We start from the raw sequence: 18,981 nt of genomic DNA, 5'->3' as shown, positions 1-18,981 counted from the left end.
AAGAAAAAAAGAAATCATAATGACCACAACACACGAATAAGCTTACATCACGTCCTTATCTGAAATAAGCATTTAAGAAAAGCTCTCAGACTTGAAAGGTTTCTCGACAACATGACTTTGCTGTTTAAAATTAAATAAATCCTCAAGAACCACACGTTTAGTGTTAAAAGCTCATTCATTAGAAAGTCAGATTCAATGAAGCAGTACTTCATAACAAAGAGAAAATGCAGCCTAGGAATTAGTCAGAGAGATTAAGTTCAGGTTTTAAAGGCTATGTCGATCACAGCCATTGATTGCTTTTAGGAATATAAGCAAGTTCATTTTTACGTTTACCATTCTTCATCTTTCATTAAATAAAGAAAAAAAAGGACTTATGTTGGCGTACACTTTGAAGTCTGCAGAAGAAAATTCTGCATAGAGCAGGGAGTAATACAAGTAAGAATATGTGCAATCCTACATACACGCAGGAGTCATTATAAAACAGAATCATACGTGATCTGTACCACAAAGACGACAGATTTAACACAAACAAGACAAAATAAAGAGTAACTAGCGAAGTATATCCTACAGATACGGAAGAGGATTTTAGGAGGGATATGAAGGTGTGCTGTGGGTGCTTGACAGACAGACTAAAACAGAATGCAAAAATAGGCAGTATCACTGGAGAAAAAAGGGCAAATATATGCCATAGTATCGCCCAATAAGAAACCCACTGCATTCTTAAAAATGATCTCACCACAGTGAGTCATTAGTTCAATTACATTTCACACCACCCAGCCTAAGGCAAGCAGAATTGTACAGGACTCTAAAAACATTAATTCCAGCAAATACGCCTCAGAAACACAAGCAACCACCACCACTTTCCACACGTTCTCTGTCCCTAAAGTGCTAGCTGGTATCTGACTATGCTGTCTTTTAACTTCAAACACATTTCCATTCAATTTTACATTGTAAAATCAGGTTAGCCCACACTAAAAATACGAAAAAGCTGAGTACAGTGCCAGTATCAATTAGAATATTCAAGAAGCACACCTTAACACACTAATACATCACAAACCAGTAAAACAGAAATGCAAATACATCACAAATATCTAGTTTCAAGATGGTGACAATTTTTACGGATTACAAACAGAAGTTCTATTTACTTCATTAGTGCCAGGGGAACAGGAATACCTTCAGTGATTTCTACGTGTATTAGATTAAAAATGTATGCATCCATATATATATTGGATCAATACACCTCTCTTCCTTCACTGTTACATAAACACACACGTTCAATAATACACAATTATTATACATCCATATGCACCAAAAGTCGAGTTCAACATTAGCACCTATCTTCTATTTATATGGAGGGGTTTTTGGTAAGAGTATCTCTGAGCTGGACAGACAAGCACTATGCCCCACCACGCATATACTTAAGACACCTTCTTCACCACCACCTTTGTTTTTTTCCCTTTTAAGCAAAAGATACATTCAACAAGCTATATAATTTACCAGGGCACAAGGAAGAATTTTTCTGCTGTGTTAACTGTTACATATATCATATTGCAATGCACATAATAGTTCTTTTTCAACATCAATGTATGTGCTAGTCATCAGAATTCTTTGATAGCTGAGTATTTTACACGTTTGTTTCCTCTGAAAAAAGCGTTTTAGTTACCAATTGCCATTAAACTCTTTTAAGATGAGACAATACAGCATTCTTTAGCAAAGTTTCAATGTAGCATTAAAAAAATATAGAAAACACTAACTTACCCTTCTCCCCCCACATTGTTCAAACAAAATACCTCCAACATATAGCTAAGGACAACCAGCTTCCAGCTTAAAATCTTCCAGCTTTATAACTGACAAATTCCACTCCTACTTCACACATTCTGCTGTAATATCACTGAATTTATTTGTCTTACACCAACAGGAGAGAAGAATCTGACTCTGTAATTACTTTCTCCTTTTTCTGCTTCATAGAACACTTGTGCTTTTCAAAAAGCAAAATTAAACACAGGGTTTGGGTTTTGTTTTGCTTGGTGGGGGGTCGGAAAAAAAAAAGGTAAAAGAGAAAAAGAGGGAAAACGGGGGGGGAAAGGACATAATAACTGACTAATAGGAAAATCAAAATTGACTCATACCCAATGAGTGTTAAAAACAAACGATGTGAAGTAGGTGGAGAGTACAGGTCAAAAGGGCAGGTGGAAGGAACGGCTGTAAGGCAGCTATGGCGATCGGGACCATAGAAAGGTGGAGGGCAACATGCACCTGCCATGGAAAGAATGGTAACCTTATTTTTTAGATTGTAATAAACAGAAATACAAGAAGAATTTATCTTTGAATCATCAAGTGCGATACATGGTTTTGCCAAAATTGCTGGGAGGAGAGGGGAGAGCAGTATGAACAGCAACTCCAGAAAAGGCTTTTGATTTAATAAATTATATACAGAATAACAGACAAATCAAGAGTATGCATTATTCTACTATCTCTTTTCCCAGAGATAAACTACACATTTTACCAAGTACAAAGTATATACAGAGTACATGCATTCCAAGAACAGGCCCAAAATGTTATCAGATGTCTGTTCCCAGTGATAAATTTTTAAAAATGCCATTGAATTTTCCCTCAAATTGGAATCGGTCAGATAACTTTAGTTTGTCTTGATGCTCCGAGAGTGTTTCACTACCACAGTATGTTTTCGATTACTGCTTTGTTATCTCAATTTAATTATTTTTGTAGAGTAATAAATTGAAGAAGAAATATCATTAGACATCTTTATGTTATTTGTTAAAATTACACTTCAGTGACTATTATAAATTGAGCCAGAACGGAAGAAATATCTTCTTGTATATTTATTTTATAGATTTCTGTATCAGCTGCTTTCGTATTTTACAAAGAAGTTCTCACACAATGAAAAGAAATTCAGTTAAAATGAAAAAACAGATTTACAGTGAAAGTTCTGTGGTATAATAATCTGTAATTATTAAGACATAGTTTATTTTTTATAGTTTGGATTAATTCTATCCTTTGAATATATGCATTTCTATATCCTCATTCTGATTCCTGCCACTGCACAGGCAGGCAAGCAGGCGGGAAGGCTGACGGCACAAAACTGTTGGCAAACAGCACGCCCTTGTTTCCTTTCCAAGCTGGGTTTTTGGAAATACTTTTGGTTTCTGTTACCCTGCTACAAACGATCTCTAACTTCCTATCCTATCTTGCAACAGTTTAACTTGATACCATATCTGATAAACAAATCAATGTCACTGCTGAAACATTATTGCTGTAAAATCTGTCGCTCTGGCTATGTCAGACCGTTATTAACAGAGCAGTATTAGCACAGTTTTACTTTCAACTGTACTAGGATCTCTCACAATCTGTTGTGAGATTTTACTTCAAATTAAACTCAATTTAAACTCAATTAGTAGGGGGGAAAAAACAGTATAACTGATGACAATCTATTGCTACTCTGTACCATGGTTTTCTTCCAAATCTTATTTCAAGATATTCTTCATAAGTCCCTGTCACAAATAAACAGAGAAGGGAGAAGTAGAAAAAAAGGACAGCTTCCCACATTGGTAAATTATTACAAATATCAATGATACTTTCTGCACTAGGTTGCATTTACCAGTGTGATGAAAACATGCATAAAGAAAAAGAAAATGGGAACAGTATTTGCAATATATGTATCATCACAAAACACGAAGTGAATGTGAGCACTGCTGCTGTAAAACACCTTAACAATAACGAGGAAGATCAATTATTCCTGCTAACAGCTCTAATAGCTAGTAAGTGAGACCTATCAATGAATGAGAACAAACAAAATACGTGAAAAGAATTTGTGGGCAAAGTGAAGGTTTTAGCCAAGTTATGTGGTTCAATAACAACAACAGTGGCTTACACACACTAAATACCTCACCCAAAAAGAACTCTCACAGAAAACTAATTTTTTGTGTTATGCCAAAATACCACACACCTATATGGAATACAATATAGCTAAAGTAGGAAGATTTAGCATATGTATTTGTTGCTACTGCAGTCAGTGAGGTATTTCATGAGAGATTTTTTTTTCAGATACAACAGAATTTCTAGGAGTATATTTGCATGTAATAAAAACAAGAGCGTTACTTGAATTATAAATTCTTCTTCTGAACAGTTACCAAGCAAACATCAAATCATAAGAAATTTCCAAATTGAGTGAATCACTTCATTTTCTATGTTTAAATGGGAACAAACATTTAAGTTTGATAATTTTGACTGTATGAGGTTATATGCCCATAAACGTAAAATAGAGCTACACAGCTCATCTGCAGTAGTATCAAACATGGATAAAGCACAAAAAAGTGCATGTGAAGACATGTTAAAGACATCTTTAAAAAGACTAATGTATTCAAGAAGCTTCTGACAAGTCTTGCCTGATTTGTACAGCTTACAGTGCAGATTCCAGAAGCAGTTTAAATAAAGTGGAATAAAAGTGGGAAACTTCTGATTTGGTCACTGAGACTATGGCCCAACTTTGTTTCAGTCAAAAATCTCAAGTTTCTACTACATCTTTAGTTTGCAAGTTAAGTTAGGTCAGCTAAAAATTGGGGGCGGGGGGGGGAGGGTGTGGAATCTTTGGAATTGTAAACAATCTGCCATAGAAACAGTATGTTCTCAAAATAATAGGATGTTCCTTCTTTTAATGAGGTTAGGTCTTCACATCTTTCCCTGAAATGACATGAAAATAGATATGAGACCTTCAGGTTCTTCAGCTGAAGAGGGTCTACCTTTAAGGTAACAAAGCCAGTAATCAGATTTGGTGCCTGCAAGCAATGCAAAGTTGGACCTGAACGGTAAACAAATAAAAAGACTGGACTACTTTACTTTTCTAACCATAACTGAGAAGAGTCCATAAAATTCTAGATGAAAACTAATATTTGAAAATTATATGCATGAGTTGGGAAACAAGGAGGAAAAACCACTCCTGTGAAAACAGTCTGTTTTTAAAGCTGTTTCGTATGTGCAAGGATTAAATCCTACTCTACACTACTCATTACTTTGTATTACATACAGCAACACCTTCACTGATCTTTAAGGCAAGGCACAAATGACAGTTTCAGGAATGCTGGCTCCTATCCAGGACCTGAAGAAAGATTAGACTTCAGTCTTCTCTTCATAACTTTTTTGGTTAGATTTTTTTAACCTGAACTGGCTCACACTTTAATTAGAAATGAACAGGATAAAACTGGTTATTATGTTTATGATTTGAACCACCAGTATTTACTTGAGAAATTACAACAAAATTGTGTACACAATCTCATTTTTCAATTATTTCATACTTCTGAATTTGCCAGGCTTCATTTTCCAGTCCTTAGCTCTTGTCATTTCTTTCTCTGCTAATCAAAGAGCCCTTCTGCGACCCTTTATTTTCTCTCCATGAATGCACCTCTACAGCCTTAATCTTCAAGAAAAAGAGACCATTTAATCTCCTACTGTGACATGTATAATTGCATTTATTCACAGGTATCCACAAAACTATGTTTTTATCTGTATACACAATTGCCTATCCTGATCACAGAAGTACAGATTTGCCTGACGTAACTGCATGAATGCTAGAACAGAAACAACAAGCAATCCCAGCATGGACGCACTCCAATTCCAATACTTTACAGAAGTTTAGTACCTTATTTTCATATTTGTAAAAACAGAGATCATAGTTTTTTCTTTTTTTTTTTAATTTAAAAAGCATGTAATGTGTATGTGTTGAATGTTCAAGGTGCTCTGCCCATTCGCAGCTGCTTCTCCTCCAGAAGTCTGCCTTAATCTGAGCTGTACACCCATAGAAAACTACCACCTTACTTACCTCTGTTCCTCTCCTACAGCTCCCCTAGTAGCACAATTATCTACCAAGAACGTAGAGCAACTGTGAGGTGAGAAGATGGCTTATTTAAATACTTACTTAAGGGAACAATACCTTAAGGGAGATTTAAGTCATCTAAATTGTAGATTATGCACATAAATCTATAATGCATCTACACAATTTCTTTAATTAACTGAGTAATCAAAACACACAAATTTGTTTGCAACACATATTTTCCATAAAAATGTGACTATCATTAATTCAGCTCTACAACCCTGAATTATTCTTTTAAATGAATTCAACTTCTCTACTATTTTTCTACATCAGCTTTATGTCTAATTGACTTTGATTTCAACAGAAATACCTTGCTTCTCCTTCTCAATGTTAGAACAACACAAGTTGGACTATCCCCTTCCTCATTCAGTAAGGCTCTGGGAAGTTAGTACATTTGTATAACATCCTCCTTACTTATTGTTGGATAAAGAGGTATCCTTATTTTATGGAAGAAAAATTACCCTGCCTCCAAAAATAAAGCAAGAGCATTTACTGAAAAATCCTCCTATTCTAAATCTTTACGAACAATCTGGAAACATGGATATTAGTTACAACTATTCCATGATAGGTGTCTTTCTGGTTTCTGCCAGCCATGGATTTTTCTGCAATATTTTTAATTTATCATATCTATACTCTACACTCATAATGCATTCAGTTGTGTTTATATATTGTTTTCCAATTATAGTTGGTTTTGCTTTGTCACTACATTACAACAGACCATTAGCCAGGACTATCCTCTTTCTTGATTGCCAAAAAGCCAATAATTCACAATCTAATATAGACTTCTCAATAAGCTTTCAAGTTTGTCTAAATACATTTGTCCAAACTACTGAACAGAAGATCTTCTGCACTGGAAAATGAACTCTTTCAAAAACTAGAAATTAAAGGCTGGGTCTATTCTCAGTTTGCCCTATGCATCACAACTTGCCACTCTGGCAACAAGTGACTTCCAAATCGAGTAAGTTTATTTGTTATAACAGAATCCAGAATAATGTTTCTCCTTGTTGATAATTCCTGTGTTAGAAATTGGTGATTTTTTATGAGTAGTCTTAGAGGACAAATAGTCTAGGCTCCCAGCACCATTCTTCCACACATCTCAGAAACATGCTTAGACCTTAGACAGCAACGCTTCCATTTTCTGATTTAATTCAGCAGGTTGTTAAAGTAAAATCTTTTGGATTTTGTTAGCTGGCTTTCTAATCTATATGCATTTACAGATACATTACACCCAATGAAATTTTCCAAACATGATTTGCTACCACCTTCATTTGATATTCTAGTGAGCATTCTAACAAAATGCTCACTTTTCCTTGGTGATCACAAATTACCTGTTCATTTCATCCATTACTATTCTCTCTCACTCTGACTATTTCTGAATCTGATTGTTCAAAACGAAAAAAATAAACCTCTTTTCTCAAGACACTTACACAATACTGAAGTGTTATTTCAGAACTAGCCATGTTCTTCTTCAGTACAACCACCGGGTTATGCACTAATAAATGCTCCAGTCCCAGCAGAAAGAAAAAGATCAATATTATGAACTGCTTCTCAGTGTTATTTCCTTGACCACTAACCAATTGATTTCACCATTGACCATAGATAAACAAAAGGAAGCACACATCCTTCCAGCTACCCTCAGCCAACTCCCGTAGAAAAAAAATAGACGTGACATTTCTCCACACCTTCCCATGGGGAAGTGATTATCTACTGAACTCAAACCACTGAGTCTGGTCACCTTAGAGATCATTACTCTGGTACTGCAAGAACTAGCCTGCAGCTTACTATTGAATTTCCAAGTTCATAAATGCTCGGCAAAGGAAGAGGAGAACAGAGAAAGTTATAAATGGCAATTCCTACCAGAGCTTCAGATGGTGCATATGCAGACCTGCCTGAAATGTAAAATTGCAATTTCCTTGTAGAACCTCCACACAGAGCAGAACAGAAAACTAGACCCATGCTCTTTCAGATGTGTCATTCTAGCTGTAAAATGGGTCAAACCCTACAGAATTGAATTTTTCCATACTAGTTGTTAGTGTCATTGACTTATTTGTTTATAATAGGTACTCTGAGTCCTAGCTCTTAACTGTTTGCTTAAACTTCTATATCTATTGAAATACAGTGAGAATACACCAGCACTCAATTTAGAAATGACATCTCTCTGCTTTGCCAATATCCCTGTGTTCACTTATTATTTTAAGTTATGTAATCCAACTTGCCTTTCTCTTCATGAACTTAGAGACACCTGTGATTAGCCACCTTCTCCTTTGTTTATATAATATGTAAAAGACCCTACAAATTCTTTTCAAACTCTTGCTAGCTATTCTTACTGTCTACAATGTATTGATAATTTACAAGATGCAAAAAGATAATCTTTCAGAGATTCACAGCTAACCTCTGTCTCTCTTTCCTTCTCTTTCAGCCAAAACTAATTCTTTTAAACTCTTTTCTTATCTTTGGTGTGCACAATTATTTTTTTTTTTTAACTAATACAAGCTTTTAAAGTCAGTGCACAAAAAATTACTAGATTCAAAGGCAGACAGAGCTTGCAGAGAACTTTGGGACTTGATAATTTTTGTATGTCACCTGGAAACAGAAACCCATAGCTTTCATTTCTACTTTTAATTATGTAGTTCTATTTAAAAAGTATGACTACCCAGTTACAGAATATTTTGTCTCGAAACTCAAAGATGCCCTAAGATCTGTACTAGTTACACAATCATAACTGTTTAAAAGTAATAAAAATAAAAAACTAATTTAAAAAAAACCCTGAAGTTGTATTTATTTATTATTTGGCTAAACAAATGCTTTCACAACTGCAAGATTATCTGTTACTGGTTCTTCCAAATCCTTTCGTATCTCCACACTCATGATACACCCTAGCTAATAAACACAAAAATACTAACTGTTCAAACACTTAAAATGATTAAGGGGTAACGCAAAATCAAGGTCCAAACCTTACCAGCTGGGATACCATCCTTCTGGTGGGGAACAAGAATTCCTTAACAGCAAAACATAAACAGGTTTGGTATAATTCCTCTCTGCTCTACAGGGATACTTTGAGAAGACAGCAGAGGGGAATTTTGTAATTAGAGAAACAGAATATAAGTATAGTTTTCAGATTCTAGAGTCACACATTTAAGTTCGCTAATTGCAAAACAAACAAAAACTGGAAAAAAACCACCTTATGAGACTTGGCCTTTACATTTAAGGTCATTAATGAGAAAAGATAGGATAGCGTAATTACCAAGACCTTCTTCCACAACCTCCCTCTTCCATTACTCCTTCTGGTCTTCATTTTGATTCAGTTCCTCTTTCAAAATTCCCAAGCCCCTCTGTTTCATCCTTACCCAGGCGGGACTACAAACCTCAGATATATCTTCTGGCTCTCAAAGCCCCAGACCATCTGATACATTACCAAAGCAGATGGAAAATATTGAAGTTTCAGTGTTTTTAAGAAATAAGAAGTACTTGCTTAATCTCAAACACAAAACTGAATGTGCTACCAGGGAAAATAATATTTGTGCCTCATGTACTTGACAGTACACAAGAGAGTTTAAATGCATATTAACTTACCGCTGCATGACTGGAGTAGCTACTCTGCTGTCCTGACAATAATTCCTCCCCTAGCAGAAAACACTTTTTGGTAGGCCATCACATCCCCCCCCCTCCCCTTCCTTAGTTCTTGTCCACTATCATTTCTTTCCCACTGGAGTTCTCTGAACTGTTAGAAGCAAATAAACCAAGAGCTGTCAGGCACCAGACTTTACTCTGTACCTGCTGAAGCCTAGCTCTGTGTATTACTGGCCTACGACTAAAACTTCTATACATTAGATCATGGCAATAATCATCATAATTGATATGAATAATGAAATAGTAGCCATCAGATTCAGAGTAACGGATGACAAGGAGGTTGAAGGAGCAAAACTTTCCAGAAACATAAGGAACAGAAGGCGTGGACACCTGTAACTGGGAGCAAGAAAGAGCAAAAGACAGAAAATAGTCTTTGATGGGCCTGGAATCAGGATAAAAACTGTTAGAAATACTCCATGCACTACAGCAAAGGCAAGGCGAACACACTGTAATTACCTTCTAGCAAAGCCTGCTAATGGGACATCAATAACATACCTCTCAGGAGCAGGTTAACACCTCAAGATAGAAAGCGGACTACTCAATCCGTTTTAAAATATCTGATATACAACCCTCCAACAAGGTCTATATACTTGCGACTAAAATTACCAAATTATTAACAATACAGCAAAATCAAATTCTTCAAGTAGCTATAGCTAAAAGACTAATCTCATCAAAACCAGAAATCAGCTTAATACTAACATGAAAAAATAGTTTCATAATTCATTCAATATGGCAAATTTGAAACATGTTTATGGTCATATAAAGGAAACTAGACATCAGGAAGACCAACCGTTAAAATTATACCTAGATTAATTTTCTAGAACTGTTATGATAAAGGAAGTTAAATTTCAAGAGATCAGAATAGTTCTGACTTTGGAAAACAGTGACACAGCAATGAAACTACAATGAAACTACCTTAACAGAAACCAAACTTTTAAAAACCTGAAGAAATACAAATTCAAGCCCTACTAATTTAACGGTTATGTTGAAAAACAAAATTCCAATAGGAATTTTTTTCTTTTATCAATTCAAACTTAGTGTTTTCTCTCACATGCCAGTAATTATTTAGTATCTTCTTTTGAAAAAGGTTAGAAAGAATGCATGCCAGAGATTAAGTAAAACATACCAACTACTTACATAAAACGCTTTGTCTAAGATAAGGTTTCCAAGCTAGGAATCCTAATCCCAGCAAAATGCAATTTGATGGTAAAACCTGTATGTTCCGTCTGCCTTGTTCAAAGAGGATACAGAGATTTTACACCATTAGCCTCTCACTAATGAAAATTGTATTAAGTTTGCAAGTCATTTTGTTACATGCACATTAATTCAGTATCTTAAAGTGAATAGGTCAAATTAATGAATTTGTTGTATACTATTAAGATTTTTCTTTATTTCAAAAGCCAAAAAGAAATAAATTAATATCCACAGAAGCTCCTTAACTCTGCATAAAAGATAAAGATGGAATAAAATAAAATGTCCTAGAACATGATTGTTGCATGCATAATTGAAACAGAGAAAAAATATAAGTGAGTGGTATAGCAACTACAGAAGAGCACAAGGACCAACTTCTACACTCATTACACAAAATATTTGGTTGTACCGCGTAATTCATGAAATAACACGACTCAGCAGAAGCTTGACTAGCTCTTCCTTTTACGTTAATTTACAATAAATCAAGTAGTGACTTTGGCAAACATGAAGCCAGGAACAATACTAAGAAAATAACAAGATCTTCTTAGTAACCAAGAGGATTTTTTTGTTAGCAATAACTATCCACAGTTTTCATGGCACTCCTTTCCTTGAAAACACAGACTGACTAATAAAACCAGAATCTTTCTAAACATAGTAAATTGAAGCATTACAAATATGCTTTTTTCTTTGTCTTTATCAATGTATAAAATAACAAATTCAATTACCTCTGTTGTATGAATGTAAGGTAATGGTCTATCAAAATTATCACGTTAAAAATAAAGAATGATTATTTTGCAATATATCTGACTATCACAGAATGACCTGTATTATCCATGAGAAACATAGTATCTGGTATATATTTACTTATTTATTATATATTACACAATTATTTTCTGATTAAATACACTATTAACCATACACAGTTAATCCCAACATAACTAGAGCAACAGGCCATCACTTTCAGTTTTTACCAGAGATGCTGAAGAAAAGCAGTTCAGACAGTGTATTCTACATGTATTTCACATGTGACACTGGCTTCATATTTGTGAAGAACTTCTCATTATTTTTAAAATTTTTCACAAGTCTGATTTTGGAAAAATTAACCTTTTATATAAAAATGAGTTCCCTGTTTCCAAACAGTTCAAGATTCTTTGTTTTAAAGCTACAAATATTAAGGCTTTTAAATTATTTGTATGTCTACTTAATCTTCCCACCAGAGACTGGAATACTACAGTCTGGAATACTTTTTGGCCTGGAATACTACAAATAAAACTTTGCACAACAACTTTTTGCAAAATCTTCCATCTTATGGTAAACAAAGCCTCAGGAAAAACAAAATGAAATAAAATGAAAAAAAACCTCAACTGAAAGGAACCACATGAATTTAAAGAACATGGAGATTACACTCAACTACAGAAAGGTATAGTATATTTTAGCCCAAACAACTTCAGTGGCGGTGTGGCAGTGTTACTGCTAACACCACCAGGGACAGAAGAAAAATGTTTTAGCAAGATATTTGCACTTACTACGGATGCAGATGTACCACCTGAAGCAGTGGCTTTCAAAAATAATTCAGATGGCTCTGAGCCAGTAATACAATTCAGTGATTCTCAGCAGGACTAAGTACCCCAGGCAAAGCATCATGCTACCACGGGCATGTAATTTCTATTAATCAAATCGGTTCAGTTACCCCTACAGAACAGTGCATTGTGCTACACAGACATATGCTATGTTATTTTAGAGGACACCAGGTCTTGCATAACATAGTAAATTGTACTGCATCTGAATCCCTAAGCAAAAGAACCATGAAAGCAACTTTTCCTGCCAGATTGATGTGTGTTGATCCTTATGAGAAACTGTGCACAGCAGTATTAGTATCAACAAATCTGTCTGCTCTGTGTACTAGTAGAGAAAGAACTCACTGACCTGACAGTAACCAAGTCCTTCCTCACTTTAATTGCAGTTTGATTCACCACAAGATCTGGCCTGGCAATTGTACACTCTAAGTTTTTGCTTAGAATAGGAAAAAACAATCTAAGTTCATCACTGAATACGATATGGGAAGAAGGCAGTAGTGAAAGATAGCTACCATAGTATCTAAGGTAGGTGTTCAGACAGCTTACCACTGCAAATTTAGTAATACTTCTGTACAGATACATAACACACATTTAATGCTACTTCAAAAACTGCAGCATTTAAAATGTAATAGTTTTTATACAACAATATTTAACCTGAAGGACAATATTAGAGTCAGCCAATATGCAATCACTTCAGAATAAGTCTCTCTCTGTTAGTCAGCTTACACTGTTTTAATACCCAATTAATAAGGCACACTGTGGAAATGATAGGTACAGATAATTCCAACTTGCAGTAGATATGGATGAGATAATCACTATAAAACAAACAAGTATGAACATTACTACTAAAATTAGTTATTTAAGTTTTCAACAAATTGGAACCGTTGTTTCCTGAATACTGACTAGTAGTGCTTAGTATTTTGATAAACACCAAACAATCTTCGTTATCATTCCCAAATATTAACTGTGGCCAGGTGGTCGAGGGAAGCAATTCTGCCCCTCTACTCCGCTCTGGTGAGACCCCACCTGGAGTACTGTGTCCAGCTCTGGAGGCCTCAGCAGAAGAAGATATGGACCTGTTGGCACGGGTCCAGAGGAGGACCACAAAGATGCTCAGAAGGATGGAGCAGCTCTCCTATGAACACAGGCTGAGAGAGTTGGGGCTGTTCAGCCTGGAGAAGAGAAGGCTCCAGGGAGACCTTATTGTGGCCTTTCAAATACTTAAAGGGGGCTTCTGAGAAAGATGGGGACAAATTTTTAGCAGGGCCTGTTGTGATAGGACAAGGGGTAATGGCTTCAAACTAAAAGAAGGTAGATTTAGACTACATGTAAGGAAGAAATTCTTTACTGCAGAGGTGGTGAAACACTGGCACAGGTTGCCCAGAGAGGCGGTAGACGCCCCATCCCTGGAAACATTCAAGGTCAGGCTGGTTGGGGCTCTGAGCAACCTGATCTAGTTGAAGATGTCCCTGCTAATGGCAGGGGGGTTGGACTAGATGACCTTTAATGGTCCCTTCCAATCCAAACTATTCTATGATTAAAAACTTACAGGAGTAAATTAACGTCTTTCTTAAAAACAGTTGGGTCACTGAGAAATGGATAGCCGGGCTTTTGTCCTGGCAAAGGAAAAAAAATTAGATACACAACATTTACATTCACATCGTCAGTACCCACCTTCCTTCTGCTCACTGCATTCTCCTAGAGAATACCAACGTAACAGTTTTGAGGGTCAATTTTTGCAGCATGGCAATAACATGTTGAACTGCGTGAAGTTAACTTGCATGTCAGTCACGTAGTAAGTAACCAGAAGAGAAGTAATTGTGTCAGAAGAGTGAACTGAAGGTCTTTGAGGAGATTTATCTACTATTTCATCTGAAGTACTGATAAGAAGAGGCTGAACTAAAGTGATGTCATGAATTTTTCAGTCACACTGTCCTAATATTCCAGGAGGTATGTGGGCACAGTGCTACCACTTGTGGAAGGCAAACTTCACACCAAGCAGTCCAATTAATAAAAAAAAACAAAACAAAAAAAAAACCCCAACCCAACAAAAAGAAACACACCACCAAAAACTAAACCCAAATCTTCCCTATAATACATTTTCTATTAACAGAGTTGGGGGCGCGGGGGGAGCATCTCTGAGAGAAACAAAGGACTGGTAGCAGGTCAGCTTACTCAGTCATGCTTAAAGGCAAAACCACCTGTATCTAAACTATACCTGATACATGCTTTGTCTAAACTGTTTCTAAAAAAAGCTTCACATACTGACTTCACAGCTCCCCTGAAATTACCGTTACTGGCAGAAACCTTTCCTAACATTTTAGATAAAAAATTTTCTTTGCTTCATTTTGGGCCCATCACTTACTGTTTTGATCACAATGGAGCCATTTACTCCCTTCCCGTTTGAAAAACTTCTATTTATCTGAAGAATGTTACTCTACCTCTCAGACCCCTCTTCTCCAAACCAAAGAGCCACACACTTTTAGTTCCTCCACCCACTGGCCCATCCTCGAGACCTTCAGCCATCATTACTGCTGTACTTAGAACTTTCTCCAATTAACCTACATCTTCCTTGAATGAGGTGCCTCAAAAGGGACTTGATACTCCAGCTGAAGCATGAACAAAAGATTTGTTTCAAGTGCCTTGCACACAACACCCTTCCTTATAAAGATTAGTACAAATTTCATTGCCAACAACGTCACGCTGCTACAAAACAAACGAACAAGTGGCTTGCACTCAATTCCTGAGGAAGTACCAAGCCTCTCTGCAGAACTGTTATCCATACAGTCATTTCTCCTATTCTTGCTGTTAACAACAACTATTTATTGCTAGGACTTTGCACTTGTCTGGAAGAGAAATGAAATCAGTTCAGCTAAGACATATCTCCAATTTGCTAAGAATATGCTTCATTCTAATCCTGTTTCCCGACATACTTTCCATTCTTCTCTGCTTGATTATTACTTGTAAATTTAATAAGGATACACCATATTACATCAGTCAAATCACTAATGCAAACACGAGCCAACTGCAGGACGGATTTCAACAAAACCCCACTTGATATATTGCTGGGCAACAGTGAAAAAATTATGATGACTTTTTGGGTACGGTTTTCTCAAAACTTCTGCATTCATTGCACAACATTTTCATCTGGATTATATTGCTGATCCTGCTAGTGTTACAAGGTGCCAAAAGCCCTATTTAAATCAAACTACAAAACAGTCATTGATCTTCCTATTTCTAAGACCTGTTATGCTGCCAACAAAGAAAATGTGGTTCTTTAAACAGGATTCATTCTTGATAAATCTCTATGGCCTACTGTTTAATATCACTTTTATTGTTTGTATTTGTTTTTATAAATATTTATATACATAAACTTACATATGCACACAAAGGAACACACTCTCCTTTCTGTGGTCCACGTTTTAACAGCAACAAAGAAGAAAAAAAATAGACTTCTTAGGTTTAAAATATTTGGAAAGATTTTGCTCAATCTTTACAAAAGAGTAAAATTATGGCTGCTGTGAGAACCTGCCTACAAGTATTATATGCTCACAAGGTCATTCAAGCAAATAAATCCACTTGCTGTGAAATAAATTATAATACAACCATATAGAGAGACTAGGAGTTTACTATAATTAAAAGAAGTCTAGGCATTTATATGAATAATGATAACATCAGTTATAGGCTTTTAACAAGCAAAACATATAAATCCGTTGTTGTCCAGAGCTAGCTCTGTAACCAACAGATGGAATTAACAGCCTGTCCAGAGTCAAGCTAGCCATTCACTGCACAACTAAGAATTTGTTCATCTTCATCTGATCAGTTACTGGCCACTGTAACTAACAGTAATTTCTGCATACCCACATAGAAGACAGAAGATTTTTTAATACCTGTAGAATTTCTTTTGTGAAAGGGAACTGTATACAGTGTACCATTTTCTTGTCACATCCTATCGTTTAAACTTGACTAGGAATGTTTCTTTTTCACTTTGCAAAATATTTGTATTAAAATATCACCAAGAAGCATAGCCAGGGCATATAGTTCACTGCATTATGCACTGTGTGACATCTGAATATTCCACTTGTTTTACCTATCCATATGCTGAATTGGACTGTATAATATGAGGAATCATCACTAGAGAAGCAGCTAATAGCTTATTCAGTCGACTATCACAGCTCTGTTTCTACCTTGCTAGACAACCCGAAGAAGCGTGTTGGGAAATGTAGGAGTTACAGAAGAAAGTTTGGGGCTTTTATGTATACACACACATACGTATTAATCACATTTAATCTCTAAAAATTACATCGGGAATCCAGTTTTTATTCTTACTGTGACAAAGTGGGAAGTTAATTTCAAAGAATGTGAAAGTCCATCACAGAGGAATTTTAGATCTACTTTAGCTTTAAGTAGACATCACGGTGAAAAATTACCAAATGTTTTCAAGAGTAAAGTTCCTAACAACATCCACTGAAGCTGGAGATCTGGAGACTACTAGCAACTTAACAAAGCATCCAAAATCCAAGATTTTATATTTTTATTGTATCTTCTCCCATCACTGCAAAATAAACTTCAAGACACATCTAAGTAAAAGCTGTCAGTGAACTGACATAGATTTGCTGAGGGAATATATGTTGAATACATACACCTATACAGGCACACACATGTTTGTGTTCCCCAAACATACACACAGAGTATAACAGTACATAAAAATAAATAGCCAGTTATCCCAAGATTCCACGCAGAATAACCTACAAGCAATAAAAGGTATATTATACCGTAGAAAGTGCAAAGCTTTCATGTTAGTATCACAGTGCTGCTGATTTCAACAAAGCAGAAATTATACTGCACCACACGTGCAAGAGAAAGGTAACAAACAATTAAAAGAATTTTTCCCTGAATGACAGCTGAAAGGGATATTCAGAAATACCTGGCTAAAACCACAAATTACTATTAATCTTGGCCATAATCCTCAATTCAAAAGCAAGCCTCCGTGCTTGCAGAGCTCCCTATCCTATACCAGGTTTTCACATCACTCCTGTCTACCACCTATTTACTACCATCATATGTTGTAGCACTTCTCAAGCCCGCCCCAAGCTTTCGTATTTCACCACCAAATAACCAGTGTCCAGTGCCTGTTCCCCACGCTTCCCACCCTCCCAATGCCACAGAGCACCACATCACTATTTCCCATCTTTCTGAAGCACAGTATTTCCACAACCTCACTCCAAGTCGCCATAGCCTCACTGCTCTCCTGCCCCACACCACCACCACCGCCTCCACCCTACAGATCTCCTGCACATCCCAATGCTTTCCAAGGCCAGAAGCCCAGCCATACCCCAAAATCCAGCCTCCCTGCAACACACCACCTCCCCACTGACTCCCACTCTGGTACCCTGAGCCATGTTGACTCCAGCAACTGTACACTTTCCTCTCTTCAGAAGAGAGCTATCCCGTACCCAGTAAGCCACCACCTCGCCACACAGGACAGCAGGACAGACACCTCCAACCCACCACACCGGCCACTCCTCAGTGGGGTGTTCCCACCCACGCGGGTGCTGGGCGTCATCGCAGCGTTGAGACCAGCCAAGCTGGGCAGCAGAGGATAACAAAGACCAGAGAGCCGAAAGATGAGGGAGGGATGCAGATGAAGAGGTAAGGGAGAAGAAAGGGAGAAAGAAATGACAGCAGACAAGGGATTTTACCTGGCCATAAAATATCCAGAATTAAGGATTAATTAAGGATTAAATTAAGGACCACAAGCCCTATGGACTGTAGGATGAAACTCAAAAGGGCTTTCTAAGGAGACACGTTTCCTTTAATCTTTTAACAAGAATAATTACTCAGACTATTCTAAACTTCAGGAAAAGACCAAATACTTGAAAACAAGAAACTCAAAAGACTGTGACACTTTAACAAAAGAAAGTGGAAGCTCTTTTTTAAATGGTGGAAGAAAAAAAAAAGAGAGGAAAGAGAGTACTAAAAGGCATTTTCTTTAGAGGAAAGAAATCCTAAAAACTACACAAGAAAAACACCTTGGATTTCACCATTAAATTGTACTGATTATTTTAATAGGCTCTACCATTCAGATTAATCTCACAAGACTTGTAATTCAGGTAGTTAAAAGACAGTATTACTTTATATATCTTGAAGATGTGAGGAGAGACCAAAATTGAAAGAAAATAAAAAATTAGAAAAAATAGAAAATTAGAAAAAATATTTTAGCTTAGAATGCTACAATTGATGCTTAAGTGCTTCAGTCAAACTGATATACTAAATAAATATATAAACTTCCCATTTGCAACACAGCATCTGCTAATTATAAGACTAAGTCATTGTCTAATAATTTTTTGATTACACAGTATAAAAAGAGCAGTAATGACAAATATGCACAATAAACCTCAGGATGATTCTGAATGTTTGATAATTCAGCCCTCCCACAATCTATTTTTGGAAGCTGAAGTTTGAATACCAGTAAACCAAAGGAGAAACAGCTGGCTGGACACCGTATACAACACCAACAACTGGTCTCCAAGACTAAAGGGATGTTCCTCCTGCATCCTGCAGCACAGTGTGGAAGAACCCAAGCTAGCTCAAGTATGGAAAACAGTCTAGCATTAACTCATGTAACGTGAGCTTCATGAGAACTATGTCACCATTATTGCTAGAAGCCAATAAAATAGAGCCACTACTGCAGCAGAA

The 18,981-nt window shown here is 36.4% G+C and overlaps 1 protein-coding gene across 1 annotated transcript in view; it reads right to left on the bottom strand.

Moving 5' to 3' along the window:
- COG5 (component of oligomeric golgi complex 5) overlaps positions 1 to 18,981 on the bottom strand; it is a 191,442-nt gene that overhangs the window by 161,459 nt on the left and 11,002 nt on the right. The gene's annotated exons all lie outside the window — the stretch shown is intronic.

The sequence above is a fragment of the Chroicocephalus ridibundus genome, chromosome 1 (genome assembly GCF_963924245.1).
Source record: "Chroicocephalus ridibundus chromosome 1, bChrRid1.1, whole genome shotgun sequence".
Taxonomy (NCBI): Eukaryota; Metazoa; Chordata; class Aves; order Charadriiformes; family Laridae; genus Chroicocephalus; species Chroicocephalus ridibundus.
Note: the sequence above shows the minus strand (reverse complement) of the source record. Positions and strands in the feature narration are given on the sequence as shown.